Source organism: Hirundo rustica, chromosome W (assembly GCF_015227805.2).
Source record: "Hirundo rustica isolate bHirRus1 chromosome W, bHirRus1.pri.v3, whole genome shotgun sequence".
Taxonomy (NCBI): Eukaryota; Metazoa; Chordata; class Aves; order Passeriformes; family Hirundinidae; genus Hirundo; species Hirundo rustica.
This window is the reverse complement of record NC_053487.1, coordinates 6,608,143-6,623,377: the sequence shown is the minus strand read 5'-3', so window position 1 is coordinate 6,623,377 and position 15,235 is coordinate 6,608,143.

Here is a 15,235-nt window from a genome sequence, read left to right as displayed (position 1 = left end):
CACAGACAATGCTGGGAAAGTTCTGTTGTTTTAGCACTGTCAAGGACGATGAGCCTGAGAACCAGGACACTGAGCCTGAGAACCAGCTTTTTCCCTCAACAAAGTGTAAACAGGTAACTGCAAAGGAATGCTTATGCAGATAACACTAGCCAATAGCGAGTAGTAAAATGCCGTGTGAACAGCTTGTGCACAAGAATGATATATGTATAAAAGAACCCTGTGTACCCTCAATAAACTGAGCATTCACCACTACTTCTGTGAAGAAGGTGTTTGACTCTGGCTGTTCCCCGTGTTTTTGTTTTCATTTTGTTTTTCTTTCTTTACAAAAATCACCTTCAATTGGCCCCCGAACTTCGGACCTTGGGGTGACGACCTGGAGGAGAAAATTAGCGGTGGGATGCCGAGCGGTTGGAAGCTGAACTCGCTGACAGATGCAGCTGCATTGAGGTGAGACCCTCCGGAAAATAGCAGTCAGACGCTGATCTGCCAAGAGATGCATCAGCATTGAGGCAGAAGCTCTCCGTCCTTGCAAAGAGTGCGAGGCTGAGCTGGTAAGGGGAACAGGGGGCAGTTTCTTGAAAAAAGGTGGAAGGCGCTGAGTACTCACTTCCCTGCCCCATTGACAAGGCAAGCATGGAATGCAAATTTGCTGCTGCATTGAAGTTTATTATTATTATACTCTCTGAGAGAGGAAAAACAGTAGCAGAAAAAGTACTGCAAAAGCTGATTAACTGGGCGCGGGGAAATGGACATTTAACAACTCCACGGCACTGCGAATTCGGGGAAGTGCCGCGGGGCCCCTGCCATGCCCTCTGGCCGCCTCCGGCGCCCCGGCACCGTCGCTGGCCAATGCCCGGCTCGCCGCTCCCGGCCTGCGGACCACCCCTGTCCCTCCGTGGCAGCGGCTCCATCGTGCCCATTGCTTCCGCCGCTCTGAAGCAACAGGCAGGACGAGGAGGAAGCGGCCCCCGGGAGTCCGCACCGCCCCCCCGCCGGCGCCGCCACCATGGGCCGGGGCCAGGGCCGCCGCTGCTCCCAACGCTGCTGCTCCCACAATGCATGCGCAGAGTGCCCCCCCTTTCCCGGCTGTGCCCGAAGAGACACAGGTCAACCAAGAGAGGGGAACCCGTGACCCCTGCTGTCGACCACCTTCCCCCGACAATGTTCCGCTGCCAGACGAATTAGAGGAGGACCCCAGTGATGAAGCAGAACCCACGGCAGAACCCACGACTGGTTTAAAAGAACTGACTGATCAAATTCAGGCAGTGATGCAACGCCTGGATGAGCGAGCTCATGCAGCAACGAAGCTGCTGCTGGGAAAAGCCCAAGAACTATCTACAATAAATGCTAAAAATCAGGAGGAGCCAATATCATTCAGCTCCCAGTTAACACCACTGCAACAATTGCTGGAATAAACTGCAGAAAGCTGTTCCCAGGTGTGAAAAGTGCATATTATATGGCTCTACACAAGATATTTACTATATGGATTATGTTGTATTGATTGCTAATGTTGTATTAATATTTTGATAGTATGGTAAATGTAGTTTTGTAGTTAAAATGTAGTTTTTATATACCAACCACAAGAAAATGTAAATCTTTCAGAGAAAAAAAGAATTTACTACTTCCTTATCAGAAGAGACCAACTTCTCCTGCCTTGCTCAGCCCTGAAGACGCCATAGAGATTAAAGGAAAAAAGTGATACTAACCAGAGACAATTCTTTGTTTGAATGGAATTTATGCATCATGTAAGAAATGTATGAATATTCAACAGGCTATGGCTTTTAAGAGATAATCCTTTGTTAACGGGGGTCCTTCTTCAGAGCTTTTTTTGCTTGGGGAGGCACCCAGATGTCTGTAACTTTGTTTTTATTGTCTTGTATTGTCCTAACCCTAATTGTTCAAATTTTTTACTTTAATTCTATTTTTATAACCATCTTATTTATTATTAAACTTTCAAAATTTTAAAAACAAGTGATTGGCATTTTTCACAATTATGGTAGCAGAGGATGGTTAAAACACCTCACTGCCGGTGCCTCAGTGGAATCAGGGTGAGGACGGCGCGCCCTGCCCAGTTGGCAGCTTCGCTCTGTGTTCCCCTGGTGTGACCGACAGATGCAGGTTATGATCAATGGACAAGAGGAGGCAATAAAACAAAGAAAAGGGAAAAGATTCCCTAAAAACTCGGTAATTAGCCCCTAAGACTAAAGTGTACACGAAGACAAAGACCCAAGGACAAAGGACAGGTAAGTACTGGTTTGGACGGGGCGGTTAAGGGGGGGATGAATGTGTGTGAATGAGAGGCAGCTGGTTACCCCAGACCTGCTAAGCGAGTGCAGAGTCTCCTACGCTGCGTTTCCGTTCTTTCGTGAGAAAAACGGCCAGTAAAGAGATGAAGCGGGTGATAAGAGCGAGAGAATCCCCCCCCAGGGAAACTGGGACTGAGTCTTAGAGAAGGGGTGGGACCCCTAGGAAGCAAAAAGTCTGCTGGATTAGGGGGCAATTGCCCACGAGGATCCAGGACTAAAACTTTTGCTGGGTTGAGGGATTGATGTCCCAAGAGCACCCAGGGTTAAGCAAAAAGTCTGCTGGATTGAGGAGTGAGTGCCCAAGAGCATCCAGGACAAAACTTTTGCTGGGTTGAGGGATTAATATCCCAAGAGCACCCAGGATTAAGCAAAAAGTCTGCTGGATTGAGGGTTGAGTGCCCAAGAGCATCCAGGACTGAAACCTGCTGGGTTGAGGGATTAATATCCCAACGGCACCCAGGGTTCTGCCGGATTGAGGTTATGCCCAAGAGCATCTAGGGTTGGACAACACAGCTGGATTGAGGGATAAAAATGCCCAAGAGCATCTAGGGTTGGACAACACAGCTGGATTGAGGGGATATCCAAGAGCACCGGGACTGGCCAGTAACACCTAAAATTGTAATAGGTGATTTGAAAGTAAAAGGTACCTTATTGTTGTTTTGTTGTGTGAGAGTGAGTCACACACAAAATCTGCCTCAGCTTCCTGGGTGGGTGGGACTGTGGCAAGAGGTGTAAGTGACCCGCAAACAGGCCATTGTTCCCCCAGGCGGGTGGGGGGTGTGTGTGACCTGCAAACAGGCCCTTTTCCCTCCGGGTGTGTAGAGGGGGGGCCATAGTAAAAGTGTAAGTGACACGCAAATCAGCCTTTTTCCCTCCGGGTGTGTGCAGGGGGGGGCCGTGGTAAAAGTGTAAGTGACACACAAATCAGCCCTTTTCCCTCCGGGCGTGTGAGGGGGGGCCGTGGTAAAAGTGTAAGTGACACACAAATCAGCCTCATAGGTGGACCGGCACCAGAGGCGACCAGATTCTGGGCCCTCCTCAGAGGCCCAGCTATACTGGAACCCAGAGACCAAACCCAAGGCGAGGGGGGCCACACAGAGCCGCGATTCTCTGGAGACAGGGATTGGCTTCATGTCCTAAGGGTCTGAAAGAATGTGTAAAAGTGAAGGGGAAATGAAGTAAGAGTAGATGGATGAAAGCACATGAAATGTTGATTGGTAATTTTAAAATTCACTATATCGCCTTGGAGGGAGGTGTACTGTATTGAATAGTTGTGTGAGAAAGAGGGGATTTTTTGTGTGTGTGCATAGATAGAAGTAAGTGGTCTTTAGGTTGTAAGAGAAAGTGAAAAACAGAGGTGGGGGACGAATAGATAAAATCTTGAAAAATGGGACAGAAAAACAGTAAGTTGGATACAGGGAAGAAAAAAGGGTGTAAAAAATTACCAATGGAAACACCTCAAGATAGCCCTCTCGGCGTTGTGTTAGCTTACTGGGATAAAAACCCCTGTACAAGAAGAAAGGAAAAGGTAAAGATGATACAATTTTGCATGACAGAATGGGCAGAGAAGGAAATAAGATCTGACCACGTTTACTGGCCCAGATACGGCTCTTTTGAGAACTGGATTTGTCAGGCTCTAAATGTATTTGTAAATTCAAAGGAACCATTTAATCCCGAAGAAAGAGAATATACCACATGTTGGACAGGAGATTTTAGGAGAATAAAAATTTTTCACGTATCAGAAACCCCCGAGATGAAACAAGAAAAGAAAAAGGGTAAAGAAAAGGGGGGGGAACAAGAAGAAAAAAAGGAAAAAGAGTGGGATCCTTTGCAGGCTTTGCCCCCTCCGTTCCCACTCGCGCTCCCGCCGTTTGCGGCCGAGCCCCCTGTCCCGGGTCCCGCTTCAGCCCTGCCTTCGCTGGTTCCCGTCCCGAGTGCGGGCTCGCAGCCCGCAGCAGCCCCACCTGCCCCAGTTCCCATCCCAAGTGCCAGCTCGCAGCCCGCGGCAGCTGTGCCGGTCCCCGCATACACCCCAACCCCGGCCCCGCCGGTGAATTTGTCTGCCCCGGCCGCCTGGTCCGCGGCTGCCCTAAGGGCCGTGAAGGGGGTCCCCCCTGACGCGTGGTCTAAGACCACAGTCCCGACCGTGCCGGGGGTCCCGTCGGTCCCAGCCGTCCTATCTCCAATCGCTTCCCCCACTACCCTATCACCGGCTGCCCTGCCCGTGCCGGCTGCGCTGGGCGCTGCCGCTGTTGCTTTGTCTCTGCCGGAAGCTGCTGACTCAGCCGCCATTAGCCCCGTGCAGGCTGTCCACGCTCCTGTCTGGTATCCCCCAGAACTGCCCCCTCCTCTGCCGGTCCCGGCAGCAAACCCCGCCTACGCTCCGCCCTTGGAGGACCAAGCCTCGGCGCTATGCCCTCCCCTCACCGCCCTTCCTGCCCTGAGCTCCGTTCCCTCGGTAACCACAGCTACGGCTCAGAGAAACGACTTCTCCCTAGAAATGCCTTATCGAAACACTAGAAGTTCACTTAAAAGACAGCCCTCTCTGGATTCTTTCTCAAAACACGGGAAAAAGACGACAGAGGATAAAAGCCAAAAATGGGATGAAGAAATTAGTCTATTTACACTAAGAGAAGTCCCAATGGGAGGGGGTGGAACAGGGTTTGTAAATGCCCCTTTGACTTCTTCTGAGGTCAGAAATTCAAAAAAAGAAATCAAAGGAATTTTAGAAGATCCCATAGGCACAGCTGAACAATTAGACCAATTTTTAGGTCCGAATATTTATACTTGGGAAGAGATGCAGTCTATAATGAAAATAATATTTTCTCAGGAAGAAAGGCAATTAATCAGAGGAGCTGGAACAAAAGTTTGGGAAAAAGAGAATCCACAGGGGCCCCCCGGAGAAGACAAAATGCCAACTGCGCCTCCTGAGTGGGGTCAAAATAATGAGGAGGGGAGGAAACACATGAATGAATATCGTAATTTAATAATCAAGGGAATAAAAGAGGCAGCACCCAGAGGGCAAAACGCTAAAAAAGCTTTTGAGGCACAGCAAGAAAAAGAAGAATCTCCAACTGAATGGTTGGACAGACTTAGGAGAAATATGAAACAATATTCCGGAATAGACCCTGAAACTGATGTGGGAAAAGCTTTGTTAAGGATTAACTTTGTTACTAATGTCTGGCCAGATAATAGAAAAAAAATAGAAAAAAATGAGGATTGGCATAATAAATCATTAGATGACTTATTAAAGGAGGCTCAGAAAGTTTATGTCCGAAGAGATGAAGAAAAAGCTAAACTGAAAGCAAAATTTATGGCAGTCACCATGCGAGAAAACAATTTCCAAAAAAAATCAAAAACATACAGGCACTACTTCTAGATATAAAATTAGTAGAGACAGGGGAAAGGAAAAGAATAGAATCCCAATACAAACCAAGACAGCAGCATTCCAGGAATGACTGCTTTTACTGTGGGGGTGAGGGACATTATAGGAGAAATTGTCCTAAGCAAGTAATAGATCTGAAAATCTTCAAAGAGATGAGCACAGAGGAGGAATAGGGAGGTCAAAGGCTCTATTTTTTAGGGGACAAATACCATCTAGAGCCTGTGATAACTCTAAAAGTGGGTCCCCAAGGAGAAGAGTTAGAATTTGTGGTAGATACAGGGGCAGAAAGAACCTGCCTGCTAAATGTACCAAAAGGTTATAGTGTGAGTAAAGATACTGCAAAAGTATCAGGGGCAACAGGAGAAACTTTTACAGTTCCAGTCATTAAAGATGTAGTAATTGAAGAGAAAACTAAAATTTGGATGGGAGATGTCTTATTGGTCCCAAAGGCAGGTAGCAACTTACTGGGGAGAGACTTACAAGTGAAATTAGGAATAGGGGTTATACCAGAAGATGGGAAAATGACAGCTAAAGTTTTAAAATTAGGCCAAGAGGATGAAGAAAAAATTAACAAGGAAGTTTGGGCTGGGGAAGGAAATAGGGGAGGATTAAATATTGACCCTATAAGTGTTACAATAGAGAGAGAAGATTGTCCCATACGTGTACGTCAATACCCCATATCTTTAGAAGGACGGGAAGGTTTGAAGCCAGTAATAGAAGGACTAATAAAGGATGGGACATTAGAATCTTGTATGTCTCCCCATAATACCCTTATTCTCCCAGTAAAGAAGCCTGATGGGAGTTATAGACTAGTACGAGATTTAAGGGAGGTTAACAAAAGAACTCGATCTCATTACCCAGTGGTACCCAATCCCTGTACACTTCTAAGTAAAGTTCCACCCCAGCATCAGTGGTTTAGTGTAGTGGATCTTAAAGATGCTTTTTGGGCCTATCCACTAGCCAAGGAGAGCTGAGATATCTTTGCCTTTGAATGGGAGGATCCAAAAACTGGAAGAAAGCAGCAATTAAGATGGACTAAATTATCGCAGGGGTTCACAGAGTCTCGAAACTTATTTGGGCAAGCTTTAGAAAAAATTCTGCAAGCCTTCTCCACTCCTCTTGGAATACAAATTATCCAATATGTGGATGATCTTCTACTATCTGGGGAAGATGAAGTTGGAGAAGCTACAATAAAACTTTTAAATTTTCTTGGAGAAAAAGGATTAAGAGTATCAAAAGGGAAGCTGCAATTTGTAGAACCAGAGGTAAAATATCTTGGACACTTGATAAGTAAGGGTAGTCGAAGGCTCAATCCAGAGAGAATTGCAGGAGTTTTATCCCTTCCACCTCCCTCTTCAAAGAGAGAAATTAGAAAACTACTCAGATTATTGGGATATTGTAGATTATGGATTGAGGGGTACACACAGGCAGTAAAATTTTTGTATGAAAAGTTGACAGAGGGAGATAATATAAAATGGACCAAGGAAGATGATGATGAATTAGAAAAATTGAAGTTAAAACTGGCCTCAATACCAGCTTTAAGCTTACCTTCACTAGAAAAACCCTTTCATCTGTATGTGAATGTAGAAAAGGGGGTAGCTCATGGAGTTCTGGTCCAGGAGTGGGGAGGAGTAAAGAGACCAGTAGCTTATTTATCAAAGATGTTGGACCCAGTGAGCCACAGCTGGCCAGTGTGTATTCAAGCTATAGCAGCCACTGCAATTCTGGTAGAAGAAAGTCGTAAACTTACTTTTGGAGGTAAACGAATTGTGTGCACACCTCATGCGGTTCGAAATGTGTTAAATCAGAAAGCTGTAAAATGGTTGTCAGACTTTAGAATGTTAAAATATGAAGCAATCTTGATAGATAGTGATGATCTGACATTAGAAGTAAACAGAAGTTTAAATCCAGCTCAATTCTTATATGGAGAACCAGCAGATAACCTAATACATAATTGTTTAGAAATTATCCAATACCAAACAAAAGTTTGAGGGGATCTTGAAGAACAAGCCCTTTCAGAAGGGGAAATAATCTATGTAGATGGTTCCTCCAGATGTCTACAAGGAAAAAGAATATCAGGGTATGCAGTAGTTGATGGAAAAAACCATGCAAACTATTGAAAAAGGAAAATTACCTTCAAACTGGTCAGCTCAAACTTGTGAACTATATGCTCTAAAAAAGGCACCGGAATATTTAGCACACAAGAAAGGAACTATATATACTGATTCGAGGTATGCTTTTGGTGTAGTACATACTTTTGGAAAAATTTAAGAAGAAAGAGGATTACTTAACTCAAGAGGAAAAGGATTAGTACATGAAGGACTCATTTTACAGATTTTAGAGACATTAAAACTACCTGAAGAAATAGCTATAGTACACATTAAGGGACACCAAAAGGAGTGACCCCAGAAATAAGAGGAAATAATTTAGCAGATCAGGAAGCTAAGGATGCAGCAGAAAATGGAGCTGAAAGAGTTATGTTAATACTAACTCCAAATGAGGAAAAATTGGAAATCCCAAAGTTTAGTGAAGCAGAGAAAAAAAGAATTAAACAAGATAGGAGGAGAACAGGCTGAATCAGGGAAATGGAAACTTCCTGATGGAAGACAATTACTTAATAAAATACTTACTAAAAAAATATTAGAAGACATGCATCAGAAAACCCACTGGGGTACTCAGGCTTTGTGTGAACATTTTTTAAGGAACTATAGGTACATTAGGATTTTTGGAGTAGCAAAGAAAGTAACTGAAAAATGTATAACTTGCCAAAGGATAAACAAGAAGGTAATGAGAAAAACAACATTAGGAGGTCGTGAGTTAGCTCTTCGACCATTTCAAAGTATCCAAGTAGATTTTACTGAACTTCCTCAAGTTCAAAGATGGAAGTATTTATTCGTAATGACAGACCATCTAACTCATTGGGTAGAAGCAGTTCCCACTACCAAGGCCTCAGCCAACATGGTAAGTAAAACCCTTTTAGAACAGATTATTCCCAGATATGGAATGGTTAATAGAATAGACTCGGACAGAGGAATGCATTTTATGTCAAAAGTGTTACAACAAATAATTCAGTCTTTAGGGATAAAATGGGAGCTGCATACCCCATGGCATCCACAGAGTTCTGGTCTTGTAGAAAGGATGAACCAGACTTTAAAGAGAACTTTGACCAAGTTAATAGTTGAAACCCAAATTTCATGGGTACAATGCCTACCTTTAGCCTTATTGAGGATCTGAACACAACCCAGGTCAGACCTGGGAGTGTCACCCTAAGAAATGATGTTTGGGTTACCCTTTTTAACCACCCAACATGAAAATGCTACCTATGAGGTAGGGGAAATGACTGTTAAAAGATATGTTAACACCATTGCGAAAACTCTTGAAAACTTACGGTTGAAAGGAATAATCCCTCAAACAACACCTTTAGACTTTAAAATCCATAATGTTCATCCAAGGGAATGGGTGCTAGTAAAAACCTGGAAAGAACAACCTTTAATTCCTCAATGGGAAGGTCCTTTTCAGGTATTGCTGGCGACCGAGGCTGCAATCCGGACCAAGGAACGAGGGTGGATCCATGCCAGCAGAATCAAAGGACCTGTGGAAGAACCTAAAGAGTGGACGATTACATCTGAACCGGGTGATACAAAACTGACTCTTAAATGGGGACTGGGTGGTAATGAACTGGGAACACCCAAATGATCCAAGAAACATACACAGGATCACACCTAATTGGGAGATAAGGCCAAGCTTATATCAGTGGTTTCAAGTACCGCCTAGACAAGCTTTGAGATGCCTCCGATACCCTCCTTGGGGAGGAATACTTCCACTCCAAACAAGAGGATCAGGACTGTTTTGGACAGAGAACTCTTGTATTCACGCCTTAGCCTGTGATTTATGCAAAGAGGAAGAGGAGTTGCAACTTCCATCAGTGCCAGACCAAATACCCTGTTTGATCCACCCAAATACCAGACATGCTAGCTAGGTTAAATGTAAATATTTAGATTGTGGGAAGAATTGGTATTGTAGTTCACACAATCGACGCTCTCATTGCAAGAAGTGTCAAGGGCTAAATTGATCTATTATCCAAGTAGAATTTGAAGAAACTGAAATAATAACTTTGTTTTGTGGATGGGAATTATTAGTGCCTGTTGAATGGGAGATACCTGAAGAACAGTGGGAAACGACAGTTAAAGAGTGTCAAAAACGATTTGTCTGGAAATTAGCTAAGAGGAAGTGACAAGGAAATAGAGGGCAAGACCAGATTGGCCTCTGTATTCGCCACCAAGAAGATCAAATACACCTGCTGTGGGTTGCAACCCCATAGGCATGGGAGGTGGGAGTATAAGCCATACTGGACCTCTGTTACTCCTTTTTCTGTCACTCAATTTTTGTCTTCTCCCTTTTGGGATATTGACAAGGCCATCCTATAGGTGTTACCAAAAGCTGTACATGGAAAGACACTGAGGTTCTTTTTTCATTTCTCACACTCATGTCAACAGCCACTGTTACAACCCATCCAAATTAGGCAATTGCATGCCTAAAGAGAAAAAGTACTGGATTGCAGAGAACTTAGGAACAAGTGGTAGCAGGATGGGAAGTCAATACCCAAAAGAGGAGAGATGGCTTTGTTTTACCTACATTATTAGGCACAAAGCACAAGATTTAGTAAAAGAGCAATTGATAAGCAAAAAGGCTAAGTCAGTACAACCACCTAAGCCTGTGCCAATCTCAATTGACGATTTGTATACAAAACTTGAACAGCAATTAGAGAAAGAAATAGATATCTCAAGGATGGGTAAAAATCAGTTTGTAGAATTAGGAGAAAGAATAAGCAAGGAACTTAACATAACCAATTGTTGGGTCTGTGGAGGGGCTTTGATGTCAGAAGAATGGCCATGGAAAGGCAGCAGCTTAAGCCCAATTGAGCTTCTAAAATGGAACCAAGCAAGTATAAGTGGAGAAAACAGACCAGAAGGGTGGATTTTAAGCTCAACAGTGATAGGGGAAGAATGTCTCTGGCGCACTGGGAAAAGCTTCCTCTATGAAGTAGGAAAAACACCCTGTAAAAGATATAAGGTTAGTAATGGAACTTCTGTATAGTGGGTCCCAGAAGCACCAACCGTGTATTGGACCCAAGAAAAAGCAAAGAAAGTGAATTGTAAGTATGACAACAAAACAAACCTTTTTCAATGTAATGATACAGGTAAAAATCCTTACTATGGCATCCCAGAAGTTTCCAAATTTTGGGAGAATGTAGATCAACAAAAATTTAACTATTGGAAAGCTCCAGACGGCTTATTTTGGATATGTGGAAAAAGAGCATACCCAAAACTCCCCTCTCAGTGGAAAGGGAGCTGCACTCTGGGAATTATACAGCCAGGATATTTTCTTTTACCAGGACCTGATGGGGATCAATTAGGGATACCAGTTTATGAGGATCTAAAGAGAAACAAAAGAGAATTGATTGGAGGATTCAAAAAATGGGGAGATGAGGAATGGCCCCCTGAACGCATACTAGAAACATATGGGCCAGCCACCTGGGCACAAGATGGGAGTTGGGGATATCGAACCCCAATTTATATGCTAAATCGTATTATAAGACTTCAGGCCGCTGTAGAGATAATAACGAACAAATCTGGTTAGGCAATGGAATTAATATCAAGGCAACAAACCCAAACAAGAGCGGCTGTGTATCAGAATAGGTTAGCTTTAGACTATTTGTTAGCTGAAGAAGGGGGTGTTTGTGGAAAGTTCAATACATCAGATTGTTGTTTAAAAATAGATGACAATGGAGATGCCGTCCTGGACATAGTCAATGATATCAGAAAAATTGCCCACGTACCAGTTCAAAAGTGGGAATCAATACTAGCTAGTGGGATAATGTGTTGGGAGCAGAATGGTAGAAAAAGTTAGGCGTCTTCCTTTTATGCGCTACAGCTGGTTTAATATTTCTTCCTTGTTTGATTCCCTGTTTCATTCGGCTCATCACCAGTGTAGTACAAGGCATGCAATTGGTGAACATGGACCAAAAGTTGCCTACAACAACACCACCACAAAGGATTATGGTGTTAAAGAAACAAAATAATATAGAAGACCCCTTCAAAGAAGCGAGATTGATTTGTGAAAAAAATGAGCGAATAATGAAAGCTAGAAAACAATGAATATTGCTTGAGCCAAATTAATTATAAAAAGAAAGAGGGAGGATTGTGAAAAGTGCATATTATATGGCTCTATGCAAGATATTTACTATATGTGTTATGTTGTGCTAATTGTTAATGTGGTATTAATATTTTGATAGTATGGTAAATGTAGTTTTGTAGTTAAAATGTAGTTTTTATCACACCAACCACAGGAAGTCGTAAATCTTTCAGAGAAAAAGATTTTCCTACTTCCTTATCAGAAGAAACCAACTCCTTCTGCCTCGCTCAGCCTTGAGAATGCCACAGAGATTAAAGGAAAAAGTGATACTAACCAGAGACAGTTCTTTGTTTAAATCAAGTTTATGCATCATGTATAAAATATATGAATATTCAACAGGCTATTGCTTTTAAGAGATAGTCCTTTGTTAGCAGGGGTCCTTCTTCAGAGCTTGTGGCTCGGGAGAGGCACCCAGACGTCTGTAACTTTGTTTTTATTGTCTTGTATTGTCCTAACTCTAAAACTGTTCAATTTTTTTACTCTAATTCTATTTTTATAACCATCTTATTTACTATTAAACTTTTAAAATTTTAAAACAAGTGATTGGCGTTTATAACAGTGATGAGTCCTGAGAGGAAGCATCTTTGGAGCTGTTAGAATGGTATTGCTGAGAAAAAAACAGGTGGGAGAGGAGGATATAAGGAAAATGGGTGGGTTTGAGGAGCAGAATTTAGTGTGGAATCAGGGAATCCCTGCTTCTCGGGAACAGGGAATTCAGGGATCTGCTGAGAGGTTTTGCATGACTGTCTGCTATTTTCTGCTTCTAACAGCTTCTTGCATACTTGTAAGAATATTGGAATAAATAAAGAAATTTTGTTTTCACCATTTTCAACCTTTAAAGTTATTAATTTTCCCACATTATCCCAAAATGAAACAGAATTTATATCTTGTAAAGCAGAATCTGGGACCTCAGCTGACAGCCAGCAGATAAATTTTGTTAACAGCTTATTAGAGATTCTTACATCTGTTAAAATGTTTCTAAGTTGTTCCAAAGCACTCTTTTGATTAATCGATAGATGTATGCCCATGTTTCTGATGTTTTAAAAGGCAAACTGTTCAAAAAACCTAACCCCTGACGTGAAAAAAAACCTAAAGACACCGCGTTCCGCTCCGTCCCGAGATAAGAGGGAGGGCGGGCTGCACGTGGCCTGGGGTGGCCCTCTCCCTTTTCCCGACTGCGGGGGCACGGGTGGGGGCGTCCCAGAGCTGGATCCTCTGTCCCGGGACCTTCCCGTACCTAGCCCACCCCAAAAACGCGGTCTCCCCCAGTTCGGAAGGCCAGCCGTTCCACAGAGAAAAAAAAGGAAAAAAAACCCCAAAAACTAACCGCGTTACGCAACACGCGTCGTCCCTGGGTCCTAGTGCCCTCTCACTGTACCCAGGTAAACTAAAGGGATCTTATCTTTTCTAGCGGACCCTGGGGCCCCGTGCTGCTGCGTCAGGGTTTTCTGTCCCAGGTCGACTCACTTTTGGCATGAAAGCGAGCTCCCGACCCTTCCTAACACTCCCAGATGTGCAAAAGCATGTGACAAGGTAGTTGCACCTCCCAAACAGCTTTTTTAACCCCCGAATAGGAAGTCACGCTTCCTGCGTGGGCTTATTAATATTTTATAACAAACCCACGTTGGGGGCTGTGATATATGTCCTAAAGTTAATTCGTGTTAAGCAATAGAATATGTATTTCATTCGCAGCAGAATGTAATAATGTATCATATAGCATTAATCAACTTTAAATTGGGTTTAAAAGCAATAAACTAAAAAGTGCATACAGGGTTAACTGAGACGAAAGCTGCACAGTGGTGCACGGGGATCTCTGCTGGGAATCGGGAATCGTTGCAAAGACAGCATAAAGGAACAGAAAAGGGAGATATGGGCCCTGACGATCTCCTGATTGTATCAGATCACTATTGTAATAGACTATGAACACGAAGAAAAGTTCCAATAGGAATTTATTACATTACAGCAGGCAAAGCAAAGGCAAATACAGCACTGGACGGCAGGGGAGTCTCGCTCCACCAACTGCCGTGCCTTGTCAGGTTTTTCAGTCTTGCTTTTATCTTGCTTCTTTCCTCCGATGATGTATGTGTGACGTGTTGCTAGGAGGGTCTCTTTCTGTCCCTCGGTGGTCGCAGAGATGAAGGCTGTAGTTGTAAGCTGGAATTCCTGAAACTTAAAGCTGATTAAGCAAGTAGAGAAGGAATGGGCAAGGGTCTGTTTGCCTATAAGCTTAGATAGTGACATAGTAACTTCCTGTTATCTTGAGTTATTTGATCTCCAGTGAACAAAAAATAGTTAATGTTTATCACAATTCCCCCATTTCTCTTGTTCTTACTTATTTTTGTTCACTGTATCTTTGCAGTTCTTGTCTAGCTAACTCTAAAGTTTCTAAATTTTCTTCTTCAGGTATCTGATCATACTTAGTCCTAAGAAGCATAAGATGTGCCGCTTCCAGCCGGCTTTTCACTATAGTAATCAGTTTATTAAATATACATGGTCTAAAGTCTGCTTGCAAATATTTATCATGCCCTCCCCTGGGTGTCCAGTCAGAGGCGATTGTTTTACAGCCCTAATATCCACAAAAATATTCCCCAGGATAATTACAATATCCTTTACTGTGATTTGAGCTTGGGCACATGTAAAATCCCGTTAGGTTCAGTACTTTTCCACAATGATCTATGTTGGTCAGATCACACAATCCTACTCTGAAACTGGGTGCTCCTACAGTAGTTACAGTTTGCAAAATCTCATTGTCATCCCATCGCCATAGTGACCATTTAAAGGGTTGGTGTGGTAGATTGTCTAAGGCATTAATCCCTCTCAAGTATAACATCAGCAAAAGAAAAGTAATCGGCTGGGTCACGTGGTGAGCATCATTGGGGGCATAGGAATGGGAGTATATCTGAGGATTGTTCCATTTCATAGACTGCAACCTGTCTCTCTGCCCAGGGTCCTTGCTCTTATTCCCATTCCTGAGGCAATTCCTCAAATATTGTTTTGTTGTCCCACCCTGGGGTTTCTTTCCTCCACAGCTTTTTACCCCTCTGCCTTTCCCGTCAACTCGGTTGCCTCGAGCCACGGGGGGTACCATCTTCTCGGCAGCAGGGATATTCTTCAGGAGGTCCCCGGGGGCGACTCTGTTGCCTCTTGACATAGGAATCCCAGTTCTGATACTTAACTGGGGGTGTATCACACCGGATTCCCTTTAGGCGTGTGCGGCAGGTGCAGTCAACAATTTCAGCTATGAACGGGATGGGTTCATTAGGGTGATAACAATAATATTTTGGTTCAATCCCTAATGCAAAAATCCTCCACCACTCTTCTGATTCTTCTACTAATCCCTCATATTTAA